The sequence below is a fragment of the Tursiops truncatus genome, chromosome 1 (assembly GCF_011762595.2).
Source record: "Tursiops truncatus isolate mTurTru1 chromosome 1, mTurTru1.mat.Y, whole genome shotgun sequence".
In the NCBI taxonomy this organism is placed as follows: domain Eukaryota; kingdom Metazoa; phylum Chordata; class Mammalia; order Artiodactyla; family Delphinidae; genus Tursiops; species Tursiops truncatus.
The window spans coordinates 42,872,418-42,896,139 of NC_047034.1; the positions used below are offsets into that span (position 1 = coordinate 42,872,418).

The following is a 23,722-nucleotide window of genomic DNA, read 5'->3' on the forward strand; positions in this document are numbered from 1 at the left end:
AAACCTATACTCTTTTATATAAACAAAATGTTATGTCCTTCTTTTATATTATAGAAAATTTAAAAATATATACATAACATGACTTAAAAATTAAGATAATGGTAAAATAAATTTTACATCAAAAGATTTATTTCTTGACTTTATCATGTGATATAAATTTGAGGCTTGACTTTGCTTGCTTGTTACAAGATTTTCTATCCAAGGAAGTATTGAAATGTGAACAGAGTGTAGATCAATTTCAGTGTTAAGTTTGTGGGAAAAGAGAAGCTAATCTCTCTCTGTGTAGTGATTTTCTAGCAATTGTCTAAAACGATCAAGTTGCACTTGATTTCAACAACAATTCTTAGGTAGACCCTGGAACAGATTGAAACTGATTAAGAATATGGTTCCTCATAGCATTCAAAATGGGAAGTTTCAGCATCATGACAGGAAAATATTGTCTGGATTCAATTTCCAGAAAAATTAAATATAATTTAATGTTCTCCTTGAGAAGATTTTTCACAGAATATGGACAGGTAAGGTATTTTAGCACCAATTCCTATAGTGATAGTTGGTTTGGACACTATTAATAAAGGTAACACCTTTTTGAACACTTACCATATGCCCATTGTGCTAAGTATTTTGCATTAATTTTGAAAGATACAGAACTTCGGCTTCTTTGGATTTTCTAAGTTAATTATCAGAACAACTAGATGAAATAGGATTATTATCTTCATTTTAGAGATGAAGTTGAGCGAAGTATAGGATTTGGGATTAGAGAGATTAAGTAACTGCCCAAGATCACACACCTAGCAAATGATAAAACCTAGATTTGAATGTAGAGCTTTTTTATTCCTAAGTCCCTAATCTTGATCACAACTTCACAATATACATGATCAATACTATTAAGCAGTGCTATGGTGTTTGCTCCCTGTATTACTGCATTAAAACAAAATAGCTCTAGAAAATTTGCCAAAATCTTCTGAAAATTATTTTTTACATTTTGGAGTAAACTTTCTCCCTTGTTTTAACAATGCAGAAACTATAGCTTTTGTCACAGAACCAATCAAGCATATTTTCTTTAGCAATTTCTACACAGAGTTAAATATCAAGATACTCTTTATACCTATACAATGAGGTGTGAGAATGGCCATCATTAAAATGTCTACAGATAATAAATGCTGGAGAGGGTGTGGAGAAAAAGGAACCCTCCTACACTGTTGGTGAGAATATAAATTTGTACAGCCACTATGGAGAACAGTATGGAGGTTCCTTAAAAAGATCTACCCTTTGATCCTGTGATTCCAGTCTTGGGCATATATCTGGAGGAAACTATAATTCGAAAAGATACATGCACCTTAACATATGTAGCAGAACTATTTACAATAGCTAAGACATGGAAGCAACCTGAGTGTCCATTGACAAATAAATGGATAAAGATGTGGTATATATATATTCCACAGTAATAGTAATGTTAGTATTATAGTAACAATAGTAATAGTCCATTGTATATATTATGTATAATATTATGTATATATTATACATAATATATACAATGGAACGTTACTCAGCCGTAAAAAAAGAATGAAATAATGCCATTTGCAGCAACATGGTTGGACCTAGAGATTATCATATTAAGTGAGGTAAGTCAGACAGAGAAAAAGTATCATATGATATTGCTTATATGTGGAAGCTATAAAAATGATACAAATGAACTTACTTACGAAACAGAAACAGACTCACAGACTTCGAAAACAAACTTACAGTTACCAAAGGGGGAAAGCTGGAGGGGAGGGATAAATTAGGAGGTTGGGATTAACATATACACACTACTATATATAAAATAGATAATCAATAAAGACCTATGGTATAGCACAAGGAACTCTACTCAGTATTCTGTAATCACCTATATGGGAAAAGAATCTGCAGTGTATATATATATATATATATATGCATAACTGAATCACTTTGCTGTACAACTGACGCTAATACAACATTGTAAATTAACTATACTTCAATTTTAAAAAGGTTAGAAAAAGATATTCTTTATCCAAATTGACAGGAAAATTTTGTGAACAATGGTAGATGTGTATCAAGGAAGGCAAATAAGCTGATGTTTCATACACTGTGCAAGTTTTAGAGGCCACCGTTTGCAGATGAAAATGCAAAGAAATCCTCCACAACATTGTTTTCTTCATTGAATTACACCAAGAATATTGATCACAAACCTAGAATTTCTGGAGTAATATCCGTGAACATTCCAATAATATTTTTTCCAATTCAGTTTATTCACTTTAAATAATTTTGACAAATCTTCAGAGATACTGCCAGGCTTTCATGGTCATCTTCCTGGATCGAGAAAATAGTACTTATTCCTCCATTACCAGGAATGAACAAATAGCTGAGCACAATGATTCTTCAGCAGATACATACCACTAGCTGCAAGAGGGGCAATACTTTTTTCTTTTGTAAATTTTGAGTTTGGTATCGACTCAGTCATCAGTTTAGCACTTAACCTAGAGTTGAAGAAGAAATATTATGAAAAGTCTTTTGTGTTTCCTTTCCAAGCAAAGTGTGGGTAGCAGCATTCACATTACAGCCTTCATGAGAATTTCCAGTGATGTAAGGTATTTTGTTTGTTTTGTTTTTGTTTTTAATGCTTAGTGATTGAAAGGGAAGTTTCTTATGAAATTTCCATAGACTTTGTGGTTTTCTGAATATATTTCTCATACTGGTTGATCATATGCATTGCAGAGAATCATGCTTTGAAACAAAACAAACAATAACAACAAATAAAATGTAGTCCCTCACATTCTTTGTTTTTAAAAAGGCTTGCATGGTTTTTCAATTCAAATTTTTTTCTCAAGTCAAATGGGCCCTACTGTTTTAGACAGATAATACCCAGAGTAAATTGTATTCCCTTCTTTGCTAGGGCTATGACTTACCATTGAGCACCCAACCAAAGGGCCAGGGGGGAGTGAAATCCACCTCGCTGGTTCACCAGACCCCATGTCTTGGTCAAGCTGTGTCATCCAGGAAGAATTCCTCCAAGCCTGGAGATGCATTCAAGTTTTGTGTGTATCAATAGTTTATACCTTTTTATTGCTGAGTAGTATTCCATGATGTACCAGGGTTTGTTTAACCATTATCCTTTTAAAAGCATCTGGTTTGCTTCCACTGTTTGGTTATTATGAATAAAGCTGCCTTGAACATGATATACATTGGGTTGGCCAAAAGGTTCGTTCGAGATTTTCCTTGCCAGCATTTGAGGTTGTCACTAAGTTGTACTTTAGCTATTCTGATGGGTGTATAGTGATGTCTCATTGTGGTGTTGCGTTTTTAATGTGCATTTTCCTAACAGCTACCAAGGTTAATCATATTTTCATGTGCTTATTTGACATCTGTCCATCCTCTTCAGTGAAAGTTCTCTTCATGTCTTTTGCCCATTTTCAAATTGGATTTTTAAAAAACTGTTGTTCTGAGAGAACTTTATATATCTAGATAACAGTCTATTGTTGAATACGTGGTATGTTCTCTCATTCTGTAGCCTTTCATCTTCTTAACAGGATCTTTTGCAGAACAAATGTTTCTAATTTTGATGGGGTCTGAGTTACCAAGTCTTCCTTTGATGTCCAGTCTAAGAACTCTTTGCATAGCCCTAGATCCCAAAGACTTTATTTTATTTTTTCTAAAAGTTGTATAGCTTTATAGTTTACATTGAAGTACATGCTTAATTTTGAGTTAGTTTTTGAATAAGGTGTGACGTTTAGGTTTAGGTTCATTTTTTTTTTTGCCTGTGGAAGTCCAGTCACTCTGGCACCATTTGATGAAAATGTTATCTTCCTTCCTTTAAATTACTTTACACCTTTGTAAAATATCAATTGGGCATAAATGTGTGACTCTGTCTCTGGATTACCTATTCTGGTCGTTGTATCTATGTGTTTATTCCTCCATTAATACTACACTGTCTTTCTTTCTATAGCTTTACAGTAGACCTTAATATCAGAGTGATTCCTTCTACTTTATTCTTATTTGTTTTAGCTATTCTAGAGCCTGTACCTTTCCATATAAATTTTAGAATAAGCTTGTCTATGTCTATAAAAACCTTGCAAAGATTTTAATAGGAATTTTATTAAGCTGGTAGATCAATTTGGGGGAGAATTGACATCTTCACTATGCTGAATCTTCCAGTTCATGAACTTCCATTTTTTGTCTTTGATATCTTTCAGTAGCATTTTGTAATTTTCAACATACAGATCCTGCATGTTCAGAACCTTAGATTCTGTAAATCTAAGCATTTCATTTGCTTTGGAGCCAGAATAAGTGGTGCTATATTTTGATTTGTTTCTACAGGTTAGTATCTAGAAATGTGACTGACTTTTATGGTTGCGAGGATTTTTTAAAAGTTGTTCATAGTTCAAAGACCTCTTGTATTATTATATCTTTTATATCTTTTCATTAGTTAATTCATTCAACAGATATTTACTGGGAGCCTTCTGTGTGCCAAGAACTGTTCTAAATGATGAGGATAGAACACTAAAAATGTAGATAAAGTTTCTGTACTATGGGACTTAAATTCTATTTGGGGAGTAGGAGGGGAGAGAGAGAGGGGGTGGAGAGGAAGCAAATAAAAAGTAAATGTATCATGTTCTAGATGGAGATAAGGGTTATTGTGAAAAATAGTGCAGATTAAAGATATGCTGACTGTATAATTTATCTTCCAAACTGGGACATCTTTGAGGGTGACAGATGGCACTGACCAAGTGGCATACATAAACAAGAAGTGTACACCTGGATTCTCCCAGCAAACTGGTGTATATTGACATTTTACTTAAAGTCATGGAGTATGCTCATTGGGGTTGGGTGATGTTATTGTTGATGCTCTCCAGGCAAAATCCAACATAAACACACCTGTAGCTGAACAATGTTGTGTTTATTAACTCGTAGCAGTGAGGGAGACTGCACACCATAGGGAACTGTGGAATGTCTCAAGAGGTTGTTAAGAAGGGTTTATTACTGGACTTGAGGTTGTGTTAGGTGATTCTGGAGAACTTTCAAGGAAGTGGGGCTTTGCTCTTGATTGGGTACTTTTAGAAAGTCAAAGCAATTCTATGATTTGCTTAATAATCTTAATAATTTTATATGTAAAGTGGGGGGGGACAAAGTGGAGCTACGGCTGAAATTGATAAAGATGGAGCAGTCACTCATATTAGGAGAAAGGACAGTGTTTGACAGTGTTCCTCTCTCTCTCTCTCTCTCTCTCTCTCTCTCAGTCTCTACTCATACACAGTTACAGGGTGCACTTGTTTTTGATCCATCACATCACGGAGTAGCCTTGTCTAATGTTGGTGTTCTGTAAAATTGTTTATAATTCAAGAGGAAAATATATTTGCCTGGCTGTTAGAGCTAGGATAGCTCCAAGCTGATGGTACACAAGGGCTGCTTTTTCTTTCTTACTATTTTGTATAATGTAGTCAAGACCAGCCCTTCTAACAAGAGGACACTTGACCAGAAACCTAGCAGATGTGAGAGAGAGTCATGGGACATCTGGGGTACAGGCTGGAAAGCAGCCAGTGCAAAGGCTCTAAAGTGGGCATGTGCTGGGCATGTTTGGGAACAGAAGGAAGGCCAGCGTGCAGGTCAACTTTTGAGAGGCGAATGTTAGGAAATCACGTCGGGTAGGTAGTAGTGGTCCAGATCATGCAGGGTCTTGCAGGTAACTGGAAGGGCTTTTGCTTTAACTCTGGGTGAGATAAGAAACCTTTGGATTGCTTTGAGTAGATTTAATAATATAAAAATCATATATTATTTTAAATATGTAAAATGAAAAGTAATATAAATGAAAAGTAAAAAATGAAAAATAATATAAATCCAAATAAAGATGATAGATGTGACTATAATACAATTAATATAGGTAATGGTGTATAGTATTTGGGGGAGGGGGAGTTATTTACATAGAATGGTTCTGGAGGAGCTCGCTGAGAAATGATATTTGAACAAACCCTTGAATACTACAAAAGAGTCAGCTTTCCAAGGAGAGTATATAAATGTCCTGAAGTGGGAGAACCTGACAGGTTTGAAAAATAGTATAAACACCAATGAAACCAGAGAACCATGAATAAGGGGAGAGTGCTGAGAGACAATACGGTGAGCAGTTCCCAGAATGGCGAGAAGCCATTAGAAGATTTTAAGAAGAGAAACGATATAATGTGATTGAGATTTTAAAAAGATCATGCTGACAATAGGGCAGAAAATGGACTGAAGGGGTTGCAGTGAAAAACTATTGCAGTGGTCCAGGTGAGTGGTGGGAGCTTAGATCTGGGTCAGATGGTAGATTTAGATTCAAGATAAATTTTGGAATTTCAGCTTTCAGGATTTGCTTTTAGGTTCAGTGGTGCCCAACTGGGAATGATTTTCACACCCCTCTCCCGGGGGATATTTGAAAATATTTGGGGACATTTTTGGTTGTGATGGCTGGGGAAGTGCTGTTAGCATGTAGAGGCCAGGGATACTGCTAAATATCCTGCCGTGAACAGGACAGCAACCCCACAACAGGACTCATTCAACCCAAAATGCCATTGGGACCAAGGCTGAGAAATCCTGGATTAGATGTTGTGGGAGAGGAATCAATGATGATTCCTAGGTTTGGGACATCAACCATGAATGGTGTTCATTAGTCATTAGTTTTGTGATGAGAAGGAAGGGAGGAGGAACAGTTTTGCATTGTGACCATCACGTAGAATTAAGTAGCATACTGTAGTGTAGGTATTTCTCTGAGTTTTTACCAATGTGCTAGATTCCTCTCTTTTCTCTAAATGGTAGGTATGTTATAGTCGGCTGGGTAGATGCAAGCAATGAGCGATAGGTTACTTGTTTCCTCCCAACCCAGAGGGATGTGAGCTTCTCATGTTTCCACTTGCAGGGTTTTTGATGTTTGTATTTCTGGGTTTAGCCATTTAATGATGAGCTTGAGGCTCCCATCTATACAACGGAGGAATGAAGAATATATCCGTGGAGAGACGTGGAAAACTAAACTCCTCTCAAGCAGGATGCTCGCTACCTGTCTCCTGAAATAGGTAGGAGGGTATCAGAAATCAATCAGCTGAAAAATGTTTGAGGTCCTAGTGTGTATGAGGACGTGAGGTTAAACATTGGAAAGTTTGTTGAATAAGCAGTGAATGAATGAACAAACAAGCAGGAAGAGATTAAGTGGACAAGGCAAATTATAACAACTTGTGGAAGATGTTAAATGTACTTTTTTTGGACAGAAATTCACCTGAAAAAGTGATGTTTCCATGCTTGAACTCAAATCACAATTACAACTAGGAAATTCTAGTAAAGAGACAATGGAAATATAAATGCATACTTTCTCTCTTCTTCATTGTGCGTCTAGATTACAAAGGTAAAAATAAAGTGTTAGATATTTGTGAACTAAGTACAGCCCTGGCTGTTGTGCTTTGATTTCTTTGTTTTATTGCTACTTTTCAAAGCTGTCTTTCCTTAGTAAATCAAAATGGCCCTCCACCTTAAATAAATGATAGCATAGATACCATAAAGTCTATAATTTTTGAGCTGCAATTTTATTTTTTGAGCTTTTCAATTGGTTAGTATTAATTCCATGATTAAAGAACTCAATGGTTGCTGAGATTTCCCTTAATTAAGAGTTGTCAATGTCACTTTCCTTGGTGGAGGGGAATTGGATAGTTAGGAGGCTGTTAAAGGCAGTTTTGAGTCTTTCTCCTCCAAGTCAGAAAGGCTTATACACAGCTTCTTATTTTTAGCTCTGACTGCTGAAACCCCCAGGCCAATTTGAAAAACTTTTGAGAGGTCTCAAAGGCTGCTTTGTTTTCGGCACCATCCCTCCACCAGGAAACCGTAATTCATCACATGAGTATAAAATGTGCTATATTCTGTTCAGTATAACTTAGCTTCTCCAGACATGTACCAAATGCCCACTGGAGATGGTTGGTTCCGCTATAGGCTACATTGCACACCCAGTGTTCTGAGATTTGCCGGGCCCAGGAAGGCACCAACCATGAGTTACTGTGCACGAGGAAAAGTCTGCAATTTTTGTGTCGAGGTCACTAGCATGTCTTTCTATAAATAGCAAGCGATAATGCAAACCACAAAAATATGCAAAGACAAACTATTGCCTGACTGGGGACATTTTTTGAGTTATAACAGAGGGCTTTTTAGCCTTTTTCCATACAAACCAATCAAAGCTTGCTCAGAAAGATGATTCTCAGTGCACACGTACTTTAAACCATGTTTCATTTTTTCTAGTGTGTTCTTTCCTCTAGGTTTGTTTTTACTTGTCTTTACCAAATACTATGACTGTTCATGAAATCATATCTTGAAAGCACTAATTTGAATGTTGAGTGTACGATTCAAGTGTAAGATCACTCTTTTAAACAATGAACATAGAATTGAAATTCCATGGTAATTGGATTGGATGAACTGCTTATTTCAGCATATTACGTGAATATCCTAATTTATCATTAAATCTAAAATCCATCAGAATTCTGCAAGTTTGACCTTGAATAATTAGTTCATATTATGTTAAGAAATGGTTATGGCCCTCTGTCTCTTAAAGAATATTACCATTATTCCTGAGTAAACAGAAGAACAAAATACTTAAGATTTGTCAGTGTCTGGGTGTCTTTATACCACCTTCAGACAAGTGTTTTATATTTCCCAATAACTGTCTGGGATTAGAAATACTCACTACGTGCTCAGAATATCTTCCCATTTCAGAGAGAATAAGACACATATTTCCACAAGCCATGAACAAAGGACTAACAAATGAATATTGCACTGCTTGTTGGTTTTCAGCAAGATACAAGAAGGCATTCCTAAAGAACTGCTTCCATAGTTACAGGGATAGTCTCAGAAGCTTGGGTGGGACAGCAGAGGAAAGGGACATGCTCTTCCAGTTACTATTTGAAGAGCTTTGATTTTATTATGAGGAAGTAAAAACAGGCCCCCAGAATGCCCTCTGCAGTTTCCTATTTCTTTTGGGTCTTACTTTTCCTCACTTGAATAGGGAAGAGAGACAAGATTTCTAGCCTTTCTTCTCTCCAAACTTCCCTCCCATCCTCCCTTCATTGTGGTTTAATCTACTTTCTGGCTGGATTTCTGTATCTGGTAGGAATGTTCACTGGGCCTATAGTAGGCGTTCTTGTCACCTTCACTGACCTACTGACCTACCTGAGGAACGGCTACAGTCCATTCCCATGGAACTGTAAATTCAGTGATCATACATTGCACTGTCCTTGAAGGATTCCTGTCTGGTGGCATAGCAAATTACTAGAAATTTCTGTTTTATATACAGTGGCTTACGGGTTACAAATCCTAAAGCATGCATTTAAAGCCTAAGACCACATCAAAGATACATTACTCTGTGTTTAATTTATTAAAATGTGTCATATTACCTGAAGGAATGGCTTATCAAATACTAAAAAAAAACATGGAAAGCTAGGAGCGTAAGGGTATCTAGAATAGTTGTTTCATAGCAACTATATTTATTACTAGTGTGTATCCAAAGTGCTGACTTGAGATGAAATGCTGACCTAATGATCCTCTGAAAGTTTGTTTAGAAAAAGAGAAGGACGTTAAGATAATACCATAGTTATTTTAATGTTTTAATGCATGAACATTAGTAAACAAGTAGCGTCCGTTCTAGGTTTGTAATGCAGGATGTGCCTTAAACTCTCACTCATGCTGTGGAGTCAGTAGAAACAGAACCAACTCCTGGAAAACTTGCTATCCTAGAGACTCATCAGTAGAATAGGAATCCTATTAGTAATTATCTAAAATGTTTGCTGGAAGAACTGAATGTAAACAGCTTATCACTTGTCTATCACAGAGTGGGTGATAATTAAGTTCGTTACTTGTCTATATTACTCCTTTTTGGATTTCTACACTGTTGCTCATTTCCTAACCTGTTCTTAGCCAGCTATCTGCATTATGTAGTTGGATTACCCCACAGTCAGAATAAGCCTATGCTTGGGGCAATAGCAAACCAGAGGTACAAATATGTTTTGGAGTGAATTTGAGCTTTGTGTATTTAAGCATAGAAATACTATAGGATAATCACAATTTTTTGAACATTCTTGCCCTTTCTTTTTGGCCTAGTATTATTCTCATTTTGAATTATACATGGTGGGTGAGATGAAAAGTGAACTTTTAAGTGCTTATAACCCTGGTTGGGTATGTGACACAGGTCCTACATGTGCAGAGGGACTGGACTAGAGGTCAGGGCAGAGAGAATAGTCTCCACAAATGGCACGACCCTGGGTGTGAGAGCCAAGGCAGGACCCACACAGGTGACAATGAAAAAAGATGGTTCCTGCCTTGACCTGTGTATGTTAGGAGCAGTGGTTTTGTGGAATAGAAGCTACATTGACCTGCTTTTAAGTCTTGGCTCTGCTCCTGAAGTTCTTTCAGCTCTAATAGTCCTTGACTTCTATTTTCTATTTGTAATCATACGAAATTTCAGATTAGTAATAGACAGATAGGACAGAGGGAATGGGCAAGGCAGTCTGACTAGAGTAGAAGAAGGAAACAGGAGAGGAGACAGAAGAAAGGGAGACAAACAGGCCAGGGGAAGGCCAGGGGATGACAAGCGGAAGGGGAGAAAGAGATGGAGAGAGGGACAGGAGAGAAAGGGCAGTGAGAAGGAAAGAGGGAGGAGCCACAGAGCAAGAGAGCTCAGGCTGAGGACACAGAGGCAGACGAACCTGTTTTCACACTCGGCTCTGCCACTTCCTGGCCTGGTAACCTAACCTTTGGCAAACTGCTTTGTCTTGCCAAGCCCAGGGTACCTTTCAAGGGGGCTATCACATCTCCCCCAGGGAGGTTTCAAGAAGTAATTCAGATCATAAATGTGTGCTGGTTTAATAATAAATAATGGTGGCAGTGATGGTGATGATGATGATTACGATATGATGATGATGATGATGAAGGGCAAAATTAGCAAAGTTTATAAGAAGAATATAAGAAAAATATGTGAGAAATGTAAGAAAAATAAAGAGACGGAGAAGCAGCCTGGGGAATAGGAAAGTAGAATGTGAGGAGTAAAAAGGGAAAAAGCGAACATGAAAGAGATTGATTTTTCAGATGCCAGGTGGACTCAGTTGAAGCTTGCTCCAACCCTCTTCAAGGAATAGCATCTCTCTCTCTTCTCCATGATGGCCTCCTTGCCCCTCCACCAGATAGATACTTGTCATTTACCTATTCACAGGCTGCCAGAGGTATTCATTCCTCATGTCTGTGATATTTACCACCTTCTTTCCCTTCTAGGAGGGACAGAATTGCATCTTACTTAACTGAACTAAAGACAGAATTCCGGACCATTAGTTAAGCAGATTGGGAATGGATATATGCTCACTCTATATATCTTTTCAGAAAATGCCAAAAGCAAAGAAATTATTCTTGATTCCTCTTTCTCTCATTCATGAATAAGTCCTGTTAATTTTACCTCCAAAACTTGTATTAAATTCATCCACTTTCTTTATACTACTAGCCCAAGTATAGTAGTATAAAGACTACTTCTTTAGTAGTACTTTAGTAATGCTATACTTTAGTAATACTATAGTAGTATTTATACTACTATTTCTCAGTAGGCCGAGCCACCTTTGGCAATCACCAGGTTTTCTAAAATAAGCTTTGCTTCCGCTTTTGCCTCCCTCAATCTTTCTCCAAAGATAAAATCATTCTCCCCATTAAAACCATCTGATGGCCTCCCTTTGTGCATGTATAAAATCCCAGTCCTTTCTCCTTGTTTACAAGACCCTACATAATCGCCTCCATTGACCATTCCAATTTTCATTCTATTTTTCTCCTTGCCATTTACCCTCAAGCCACACTGAAGATGTTTTTCTCCCTGTTTCTTGAACTTGCCAAGCTGCGATTTTTTTCCCCTTCGGGCCTTTCAAACGGCTCTGTCTTTTCTTTCTTATCTTCATTTGCCAGACTCCTTCTTGTCATTCTGATTTTTGCTTAAAAGTCACTCTCTGAGCAGCTTTAGATTGCCAGTCCACGTAAAAGTCAGCCAGTCTCTTGGGTCACAGTACACTACTTTATTTCTTCACATAGGCCCTTCTCACTTCTGTTTTTCTGATTTGTGTGTGTGTATGTATGTATCATGTATTTATATATGCATGTCTCCTTGTCTCAAGAATTCCAGCTCCAAGAGTACAGAGGCCATGCCTGTCTTGTTTACAAAATCTCTCCTGGTGCCAAGAGTTATGTCTAGTATATAATAGGAACTCAATACGTAATCTGTTAAATTAATGATTCAGCCTCTGAATACAGAATCCTTGCCAGTATTTGAAACTCTTTACAGGTAATCAGCATTCCAATCAAGCTGTTAATTCAGAAAGCTTTTCCATGCCTCTTCTAACTTGATAAGTTAATAATGAGTAAAATTTGCTAAGTCAGTAGTGATAAAAATAATAAATACTACTTCGAAAAAAATTAATATGATTTGGTTTTACTTGCAATGTACAAAAAACTCAAGGCATCTACCTGCCTTGGGGCGAAGTGAGGATTAAGGTTATTAAGGAAAGAAAAACAATATCATTTATTTTATGACTTTCAAAACAGAGTCTTGCAGCAAATAAGTGGCTTTAAAAGCCAGAGGCTGTTGGAAGAAAAAGGATTCTCTAAATGTCTACAGCTCCCATTTAACAGTCCAAAATGCCAAGCCTGGCCAAACTAGATCACAGAATTTTATATATAGGTAATCTGTGATAGACAAAAGATGAAGTAAAAGAAAAATCCATCTAATCTAGCCCTAGAGAAGGGGAAGAAAAATAGAAGATATGGGAGGTAGAAAGTCAGAAATGCACCCTTTTGGTCTGAACCATGGGGCTTGTAGGGGTGTGTGTTGCAGAAGCCTAGGGAACACCCACGGCAGACGTTCTCTGGGCCTGCTCCCCTTCTGTGATAGGAAGACCCTCATGCACGGAGGTGCTGAGGCAACACGGAGAGGTGGGCTTAGGGCCCAACACAGTTGACAGGACAAATCAGTGTGGTCAGTATGCCTTGGGACTCTGTAGTCTAGATATTTATATAGATTGCAGGGTGCAGCCTGGCTTCAGTTTCCCTGAAGCATGGGTTTTGAGGTGAGAGCCGGCGGACCCAGCCTGGGGCCTGGAGACTTGGCCAAGACTCAGAGGGTCTGCAGTGCCAGCCAGCCAGAGCTGAGGTGGGGCTGAATAAGCAGGGAGGGCCTGGGCCCCAACTGACAGAAAGAATAGAGACTCTAGGTGTATTGACCAGAGGAGTCAAGAGTTGATACCAGCAGAATGCTCTGGTAGAGACCAGCCTAATGATACTTCAGGGGATCAACTAATTCACAACAAAGGAGGAGCCTGCCCTCTTCCATGGCCTCCTTCCTTCCCAAACCAAGAGATGAGGTAAACATTTTCCTGTGCCCTAGACACCATCTATGAAAGAAGCAAGGAGAAGATAAGTGTCTGAAGGACAGAGCAAATATTCCCAAAGGACCAGTAATATCTAGGTGTTTTGTATAAATTATTGGTTCAGATGGACTTTTAAACTGACTTGAACTCAATTCATTCCTCCCTGTCTCCCTCCCTCCCTGTCTCCCTCCCTCCCTTCCTTCCTTTCTTCCTTCCTTCCCTCTTTCCTTCCTTCTTTTTTCTCATGCCATATAGCGGGTAAGGAATTTGAGGAAGATTAGAGCAGTTTTAGACAAAATTATGAATGTACATTTTCTCTACATAAGTGGCATGTAAGTTGCTTTTGTAACCCATTCTACCATGTTGAATGGAAACTCATTCTTCATTCTGCCTTAGATGTTTACTGAATACAAATTACCTGATCAATCTGAGACTAATAATATTAACACAGAATCTGATTTCTTAAGTTTATCACTTTTGTGTGGATATAAAAATATGAAGGAATAAATTTAGAGAGACATTTAGCTATTTAAGCTAAATATTAAGTTTAAGAATATATGATTGTGCAACTAGAAGGTGATATATTTGTAGATATAAATTTTTTTAAATTCTAAATAAGTTTTCTGATTACAGAAGACATGAATATTAGGAAAATTTGGATCACACAACTGTATATTAATAGAAATAGATCTAGTACAAAATCGGTAGCATGTTGTATATTCTGATTTACCATCTTTTAAAACATTGATATTATAGCAGCTGATTTGTATATCATGCTATGTACCATGCTCAGTTTCTAAGCCCTTTAAGTATTCATTAATCAGATTGAGAACATTTTACCATACCATTAAAATATATTCAAAAACAGTTTTTAATTTGTATGTAATATTTAACAATGCATATATATTATGATTTATTACACCACAGCTCTAATGATGGGCAATAAACTTACTTCTTCTGTTAGAAATAATTATGTTTATACATAAAACTTTGTGTATATCACCCAGTCATTGAAGATGTGGTAACACGTTAACTAGCTTTTATGAGCGTGAAAGTTTACTATTAATGGATTCATCTGTTATCACCTTCAAACAATATGGCCTTTGCATATTCTCAAAATGTTCTGAAGCATCTGCTTTAAGCATCCATGTAAAATGAATGAGATTTGACATACTTTCAATTTTGAAATTAGTTTTAAATGAGTCTCTCGAGTATTTATATAGTTTATTTTTCAAATTAAGTTTCGATGTCCCTTTTAAAAGAAAAAACCTCCAAAGAACAAGTTTTTTAATTGTATTGTTGATGTGGGATTTTTGTGATTTGAAAACCATTCATGCAGCTTAAAAAAATTTATGATAGTCTGTCAAATATGCAAATGGTCTGTGGATTAAAAGTTAATGAATTCACTGGCGTTAAATCTTGAGGCCTTCAAAAAAATATTTTAAGAGTTAGTTTGGATAACTGAGTGGATTTAAAAGGGAAGTGGATTTCTTTAAAAATATTCCAAAAGTACTATCTTTCTCTAATAAAAAATCGTTGTCCTTGTAATTAGTTTTAAGTAATTAACTAACAGTGGCTCAGCCTGTTTCTTTGGGGTCATGTTATTTAGGAAATAGTCAAGGGATAGTTGGGATAAAGAAGGATTTATTAGTGTTTGTTTTATTTTTAGAAGAAAATAATCTTAAAGTTATAGAAGCTTTAAGTAAACCCTGATTTTTTTTTTAACATCTTTATTGGAGTATAATTGCTTTACATTGTGTTTTAGAATACGTATAGCTGATTCACTTTGTAAACACTGATTTTAAACTCTAAAAAATTATCTATAAATTATAAGGCAGTTTAAAGTAATTTTACAGTATAATAATAGATGCTAACAATCTTCAGCAGGGTATTATGATTTTAATGGTAACATTCTTCCTTTCTGCGCTAGCCAATACGTGGCTTTCATTAAGTACTACACGGGTCTCTGACAGAGTTAATTGTCTAAGCCTGTTCTAAAGGCTAGAAATTTCTCTCAGGGAATCAAAGCATTATGCCAGAAACCAAAGACACAGATTAAGAGTGTGGACTTTAAAGAGGAGAGATGAGTCCTGTGCAATAAACAAAGATACTCTTATTGCTTTTAAAAGCTACAACCTTTTTTTTTTTAAGTACCACTTCAGATCAGTTTAAACCCTTTGAGTTATAAACAAGACACGTGATCAGCTCATGAGCCAAACTCACTGAATTGTGTGGCTAGTACCTTAGCAATTCTACAACATCTGGTATTTACCTGTAGGTGGAACACAGTGGGAAAATAAATATGGTATCAAGCTTCAAAAAGGCCAACTCTAAGAAGGAAGGGAGGACAAACAGAGTCTACAAGAACCCTAAGCCTGAAATACAAAATAAAATCTTTAAGCCAGGACTCATGATCCTTAGATGTGGGATGGGCGGAAGTTTGATTCAGCACTATTAAGTGATAGCTAGTTGGGTATTTGTGCAAATAAGATCACAGAAAGCTTGTTTAAACCAAAGGCCTATTTTGAAAATCTTTTAGTATTTTTAGGAGTAAATTTTGCTGATCCCAAACTCATTTATGCACTCTTCAAACATTTATTAAAACATCTGCTATATGTTGGGACATGGTCCAAAACTTTGGGATCTAGGAAGTGAAAGATATAGACCCTGATTTCAAAGGAGAATGAACATGCCAGAAAACCAATGAGTGTAATACAGTGAAATAAGAATTATAAAAGGATGAACTTGGTGCTGGAAGGAGTTCAGAGAGGTTCCTCTGAGAGAAGGAAAGAGAGAGAAGGTAGTGCTCAGTCTTGGAAGGAGTTCTGAAGGATGAGTGGAAGTTAGCCAGATGGACTTGGGTCAAGGAGCAAGATCTTGTGCAAGGAGATGGCAGTTGGAGAGCTTGCCCTGTTTGGGGGAACACGGAAGTAAAAGGCTGGGAACTAGACTCATAACATGTGGAAGCAAGATAGAACATGAACCTGAAGAAACATGCAGTTGAAGAGCCTCTATATCTTGCCAGTTGCTGGAATTTTATTCTGAAGGCTGTGGGAAGCTGTGGGAAGCCACTGGAAGGTTTTCAGGAGGGTTGGATTCTGACCACAGCAGGGAGAAAAGATTAGAAAGAGATACGGTGGAGGCAAGGGCACCAACTCACAGCCTACAGCAGGGATCCAGGTGCAAAATGATGAGGTAACGGGTCCATCTTGCTTCACCCTTTCCCGTCCATATCTCCACACATGCTCTCACACTTGAAAGATGCTTTTCCTGACTCTTTAGAGAGTAACTATGCTAATGATAGTAACATATCTATTGAGTTCTTACTGTGTGCCAGACAATTCTACACCTTTACAGGTCACAGATGATATAATTCTCAGAACAGCCCTGTGAGGAAAGTACTATCATTATCTCCATTTTACAGAAAGAAAGAAAAAACAAAGGAACAAGGCAGTCACAAAGCAAATAAGTGACAGGCACTTTTTTCAGAGTCTGTATTTGCCCAATTTGCTCTCATTACTGTCTTCAATAACATAATTACTTGGTTAATTTCTCTCCTCTGTCCTGATTACTCCCCTCAGTTTTATTTTGATTTTGTTTTGGCTTAGTGAGCTTTCAGTCACCCACACCCACCAGTGTTTTAGTTTCTGCACCTAGACTCGACCCTGGCAGGACCCTGGGTTGACCCCTCAGCTGGGGTCACCTGCCTCCAGGTAAGACTTGGCTGCATAAACAGTGGGATGGAGAAGAAAGGGCGTAAACTATTCACAAATTAGAATTTGTGGGATTTGTTGACTAAATGTGTTGGGTTAGGAAGAGAACAGGCACAGGGTGTTATACCATAATTACTGGTTGTCAGTACTCAATGTTTACATTATGCAGATTAAAAAGTATCATTCACTGTGACCTATATAGGGAAATGTGACCGTATCTCCTTTCTAGCACTACTTGTCTTTTCTCTGGGATTAATAATTGCCGTATTTTTTAATTTGCTGTTTCCCATGTACCTATCATTATTTTGTTCCTCAAATCTCTGACAGAAGTATAAATCTTTTCTCACTGCATCACCCATGAGGAAATCTCTCAAGTTCATTTTTTACTTGCAGACATCTCTCCAGCCTTGCTTACATCCGCTCCGAATCAGACCATTTGCTCTTTAAGGTTGTCTGATCTCTTGAAGTCCTGGGGCTTCCCTTCACCATCTTCCTATGACTTGCTTTTGCCTCACTTCTATATCCTGTATCACATGTCTTCCAGTTTCTTATTCTATTTCTTAGCTTTGTTGGAGCATATTATCCCACAGTTGCTGAGAAAGTTCATGGAAACTGGGCAGAGTTTACATTATGCCCCACATGTTAGTGATAGACATGCATTCTGATGCTGGTCTTCTGTCCTGATTGATTTTAAATGTTTTGAATTTTATGTCAGCACAGGAGGTAAATATTTTGAGAATTTACATGTCTGAAAATAACTGTATTCTATACCACATAGGATTTGGACATCATTTACTTAGAAATTTGAAGTTATTGCTAAATGTCTTCAAATTCTGGTGTTAATATTCATACATCCAAAATTACTCTAAATACTGATTTGTAGTAAGTGACCTATTTTCTCTCTTTTGAAGTGTTATGGGTCTTCTTTTTATCTCCATTGCTCTGGCAGTTTCTAGTTTTTTTTTCATTTATTGAGCTGTATATACTCTGTGAGGTATTTCAGTTTGATGACTTTTGATCTTCAGTTCTGGAAATTTTTCTTCTATTATTTCCCTGACAATTTTCTCTGTTAAAATTTTATCTAGTCTCTTTTTCTGGAACTACTATTATTTTAACACTAGAACCCCTGAACTAATCTTCTATCTTATATTTTCTTTCCTCTTTTCTATTCTTTGTGTTTTTTTGTTATACTTTCCAGGGAATATCCTCAAATGTATCTGCTCAAACTTCTGTGCAATTTTTAATTTCTGCTTTCCAAGAGTTGATTTTGATTTTGATTTCCAAGAGTTTCTTTTTGTTCTCTGAGTGTTCCTTTTTTATAACCTCCTGTTATTTTGTGGATGCAATCTTACCGTTTTTGATGAATAACTAATTTTATTGAATTTTCACTTAAAAAGATAGGTTTATTTCTTTATTTTATTGAGGTATAATTGATGAATAAAAATTGTGTATATTTTAAAATTGTATATATTTATATATCATGATTTTATATGTGTATATTGGAAATGATTACCACAATCAAGCTAATTATCACATCTGTTACCTCACCTAGTTACTTCTCTTAGCTCTCAGAATAATACTTACAGTTTCTCTGAAATTTTCTTTTGGTCTCTGGATTATCTCTGTTTGCCTGATATTTTTTAAAATTGTTTTGCTCTTTTTTGTGTTAAAGGATTTCCTCTTATGTTTGATGATCCCTGGTGGTCCATTTGTATTTATGAGAACGATAACAATGTGTGTGTGGTGGGGAGTGCCTGTGGAGTGGTGAGTTTCTGAGTGGGAGCCTTATTTTAGGGATCAGGCAGGCAGTGAGCTACAGACTTTGCTTCTTGGGAGTGTCAATTTCTCCATAGAGGAATTACCTAATTCTTGGCCTGGGGAAGTGACTTAAGCCTGCTGTCACCATTCTGAGAGCTAAGCAAGGAAAAGGAGCATTTCTTCAAACTATCTGAAAAATAGTACTGGCTCTTCTTTAATTTGTTTTGTATTTCCTCCCAATTTGTTGGATTAGTGAGACTTTTCTTCATGAACAATTAGTAAACATTTGGACCAATCCTATAAACTATGACTGTCACCATATACTTTAAAATTTGTAAGACTCTAAAAATCATCTTTACAGATGGTGAAATTATTTTACTAACTTGCCATAATGACCGAAATTTTTACCATTAAGCTCTGTGTAGAAAACTTCCTTTAGATGCACCTGTGTTGCCTGAAAGAATTACCCATCATCAATTAAAATATCATGTTAGCTAGTCATCTCTTAATCCGGATCCTCTGAAAGAATGGCGTGCAGAATATGTCTCTTTTGATTGGGAAGAGAGTAGAGGAAACATATATAATGGTATACTAGCCTTCATTTCCCTAATGGAGTATCATAACTGAGGGTCCTGGGATGCATTAGGAACCTGGGGGATAGGGTGCCATGTGGAAATGGAGAAAGAACACAAAGGAACAGAGCCACTGGAAAAATCCTCCCTTCACAATATTTTCAGAGGAAAAGCAAAATTAACAGCTGGTTGGATCTGTAAAAGTAAGAATTTAAATGTAACCAGAGTGGCAGGAGCCCCATAGAATGTATCTAGGGAGGTTTTATGGATAAGTCCCTTTGAGCAGAGTTCTAAAGTAGGAAAAGTAACATGATGTGGGGGTAACATGACTGAGAAAAAAAGATCATTGTTATCTATCTATCTATCATCTATCTATCATTTATCTATCTATCATCTTTCTATCATCTATCTATCTATCATCTATCATCTATCTATCTATCATCTATCTATCATCTATCTATCATCTATCTATCATCTATCTATCATGTTATTAAGCATTTTTTTGGTAATGTAAGTAAGCTGTGTAGATTGACATGTGCTCATGCAAAGAGAATTAGAGAAATGAGATTCTACATGAATCATTAGAGTTAAAATAGCACATTTATCTGAAATACCTGAACTACCCTGATAAATGAGACAAAAAGTGTCAAATTTACATTTTTAAAAGCTTATGTATTTAATATGGATGGATCCAAAGAAAGAAATTAAATAACTGGATTTCACATAGTTCAGAAAATTCAGAAACTACCCAAGTCCTAGACACAGTACGTTTGGCTGCATCACCTTGGTGATGAGGCTGCAGAATCCAATGTCTAGAACAGTGTTTGCTTCCCTGGGTGATTCCAACAGGCTTGGACTTGCTCACTATCTTCTAGGGACCCCACTGCTCAGATACTGAGCTGCTCCATAAACGGATGCAGGTAACTGGGAAAGCCATGGCTTGCTCTAGGTACAACTGGAACTTGGGTCAGGGAAGAAGAACAAAACTACTGCTGAACAGGGAGATCAGCTCGGTGCTTTGTGACTACCTAGAGGGCTGGGATAGGGAGGGTGGGAGGGAGGGAGATGCAAGAGGGAAGAGATATGGGAACATATGTATATGTATAACTGATTCACTTTGTTGTAAAGCAGAAACTAACACACCATTGTAAAGCAATTATACTCCAATAAAGATGTTAAAAAAAACACAAAAAACTACTGCTGAGTCTGGTCTTCCAGGAGCTGGAAAACAGAGGCCACTTTGCTTTTCTTAAACATCAAGGCCAAGCTTCATTGGGGGCAGGGTTGTTTAATATTCAAGAGTTCAGACTGAAGTCCATCTCTGGTAATTGTATTACTTATATTTAACTTCCTTTGCAATTTCAAATAGAAAAGTTCTATCTTCCTCTTTCTGCTATTGCTCCTCCCCCCATATACCCTCTTTATTTACTGTGTTTTGTGGGTTGTCAGTATTGTGGTTCAGTGTTTAAATATTAGCTGTGTTTTATCAAACAGATTAGGTTATTATTTGATGTGGGGAAACTTTGGAAATGAAAGGTGATAAAGGATTACAAATTTGCAGGTATTGCAATATACCACTTATTTAAAGTTTTAAATTGGGGGATTAGACATTATATTATCAAGGCTTTGCATTCTTACCCCTAGAGATTTATCTAATGCTTTAAGCAAGTATTTTAAAAATTTTGTGTAAACAGAACTTTGAAAATAGAACAGGATTTTTAGAGGTACTCTAATTTGAAGAGGCGCTCAGATAAATCCTCTTACAAAGCCAGGGGCTGCCATCTATTTTATCTGTCTTCAAAGTTTGGATTTTGTACTTGGGTATCTTCAAGTACACATACCTATGAACCAGAAGTTACACAGAAACTTAGTGTGTCCTTTAAGTTTTTTCCAAAAGACTTTTTATTGGTCCTTAGTCATAGCTAGATTTTTAGGGGAAAAAAAAGAATGAAAAGTGAGAAATGAACTCAAGTATCTAATGCATGAATTGAGATATATTAAATATATTTATAGGAACATTTAGGACCTCAAAACTAAAGTTCTTTCCTTAGCAGTAGTCATCTGGTTATTGACTAGAGGTAAATTATGACTCAATGTTTCAGTTTCATATTAAATGAGAATTAAGTACCCAGGAGCCAAATGATAAAAGGGACTTTGTCTAGAAAATGCTTTTAGGAAATAGTGCATGTAATTAACTAGCAAGTCTCTTCTTCTAAGCCACTGCTTTGTTTTCACGAACTCTATACATCCTTATTTGATGGGAAAATTTGGACAACTTGCATTAGCAACCCATGTCCTGAGTTAATAGCCATGTCTGGCTATTAATAAGTTAAATGTCCTTGAAAGAAAAATTGAGAGGAAAGGAAAGAAAGATATCTCTTCTGAAATTTCAAAAGAGAAATCCCCACCTCCTTTTCTTGCCAGTGCTCTAAACTGGGTATGAATTTGGTGACTGCTGGGCAGTTTTTGGAGTGGATCTTTGCGTCAGTGTGCACAGTTCATGCCTTGCTTATTATTTCTAATCCCTGGCTCTTAACTCAGGATTTTTTGCTTTGATAAAGCAGTCAGTAGAGAGGGCTGGCCAAGGTAGTTGGACAGAGTGAAAAGACATCAAAGAGACTCTTTGCTTCATATTCATAAGACTTTCTTTCATTTTTATAACCTAAGGCAAATATTAGATTTTAAATGATAAAGAATTTTACTCTAAATTTGATCAGGGAAAATGGATAATTTTGAAAAAGCTCTGCATATCTCAACATGGATAAATCTTGTCGATGTAAGTTTTAAATGAAAAAAAAAAAGCCAGTTGAAAAGAATTCATTTAATATGATACCAATTATGTAAATTTTAAAATACTTTATATTTTTATGGCTACGTAGGCACATGAGAAGGATACATTTACAGTCACAAGAAGGATGAGCACCAACTCCAGGAAGGCAGTTATTTTAAGGGAAGGACAAAGAAGAAAGGAACGGGGTCGGCTGGGGTGAATTGGGACTGTGGTTGTAATGTGTCTTCAAAAAAGGAGAAAAATATATTGGAAGCATATATGGCAAATGTTAGTACTTTTAAAATCCAGGTTTATGCTATTTTAGGTTCTCTTAGAATATTTAATACTTAAAAATTTGCAAAATTTTTATAAATAAAATGTCCCTGAGGTTGCTGAAGTACTTGAGTTCATTTTAACAAGCCTTTATTGAGAATCTACTATCTTTTAGGCATTAGGGAGGGTGACATGAGGATGACTCAGTCCCTACCCTAAGGAACTCACTGGCAAGGGAGAAAGAGAGATGTAATAAATACCCACAATAATTTGTGGTAATCACAATCATGTTATACATAATGGTTTCTAAATGGAATGACTGACTCTGAGATGACTTTACTAGCTGAACGTTGAGAAAATCTAGACCAGGTTAATGACAAAAAAAAAAAATCATTACAAATTGAATTTTAAAATAACTTATTTTCCTATTTAATATTTCAAATGGATTGCTAACAAAATATTCTCAAAGAGAGGTCCTCAACTATAACTGGCATATGCTCCCATGTAATTTATTGGGCTGGCCAAAAAGTTCATTCAGGTTTTTCCGTAACATCTTATGGAAAACCTGAACAAACTTTTTGGCCAAGCCAATATTTAAATAAATATTTATTATGTACCTTAGCAGATGTTTCCTTTATATTCCCTTCTAGGTCTGTCTTTATGATTCATTTTTTTTTCATGGAAATGTTGTTTTCCTAGCTAGATAAATGTCTACAGAGAGGTTTTTGTATTTTTACCACCCAATCCCTAGAGCTTTAAGTATAACCCTATATAAAAAATAACAGTGGTTCAATTTTTATTGAATGCCTACTGTATGTTATAGGAGCATAGTAAAAGAGTACTTACCCTAAACTCAGAATTCAGGGTCAAGGGTAGCAGGAAAGACATGGGGAGTTAAAATCTATATTGCCCCAAATATGTGGATACAGTATATGAAGAATGTAATGCCACATATGAAGATGGTGCAAATGACATCCATCACTTCAGGCAAAGGAAACACTATAGTTAATTACCAAGAAGGTTGGCAAGGCATTTTGGAATCTGAACAGCGCACTATTGGTTCCCCTTCTTGAGAAAATATTAATGGAAAACAATGAAGTTTTTTTCTACCCAACTTTCATCCAAAGGAAAACTACCACAAAACAGCATTCTACTGTTGGGGTAGATACAAAAACAGGAAAAAAGGAGTTTGTTCTATTCATAGCTGTGCTTGGTGACAGATTTTCATCA

General features: G+C 36.5%; 1 protein-coding gene across 2 annotated transcripts in view; it reads left to right on the forward strand.

The window, feature by feature from the left end:
- Positions 1–23,722, forward strand: part of KCNK2 (potassium two pore domain channel subfamily K member 2) — a 221,894-nt gene that overhangs the window by 32,625 nt on the left and 165,547 nt on the right. Inside the window, exon 1 of one of the 2 annotated variants that reach the window (XM_073803350.1) lies at positions 16,495–16,601. The exons of the other annotated variant lie outside the window; for it this stretch is intronic. The gene's annotated coding sequence lies outside the window, so the exon portion shown is untranslated. Of the gene's footprint in view, positions 1–16,494; positions 16,602–23,722 lie in introns of those variants that run through there. 2 annotated transcript variants of the gene reach the window in all.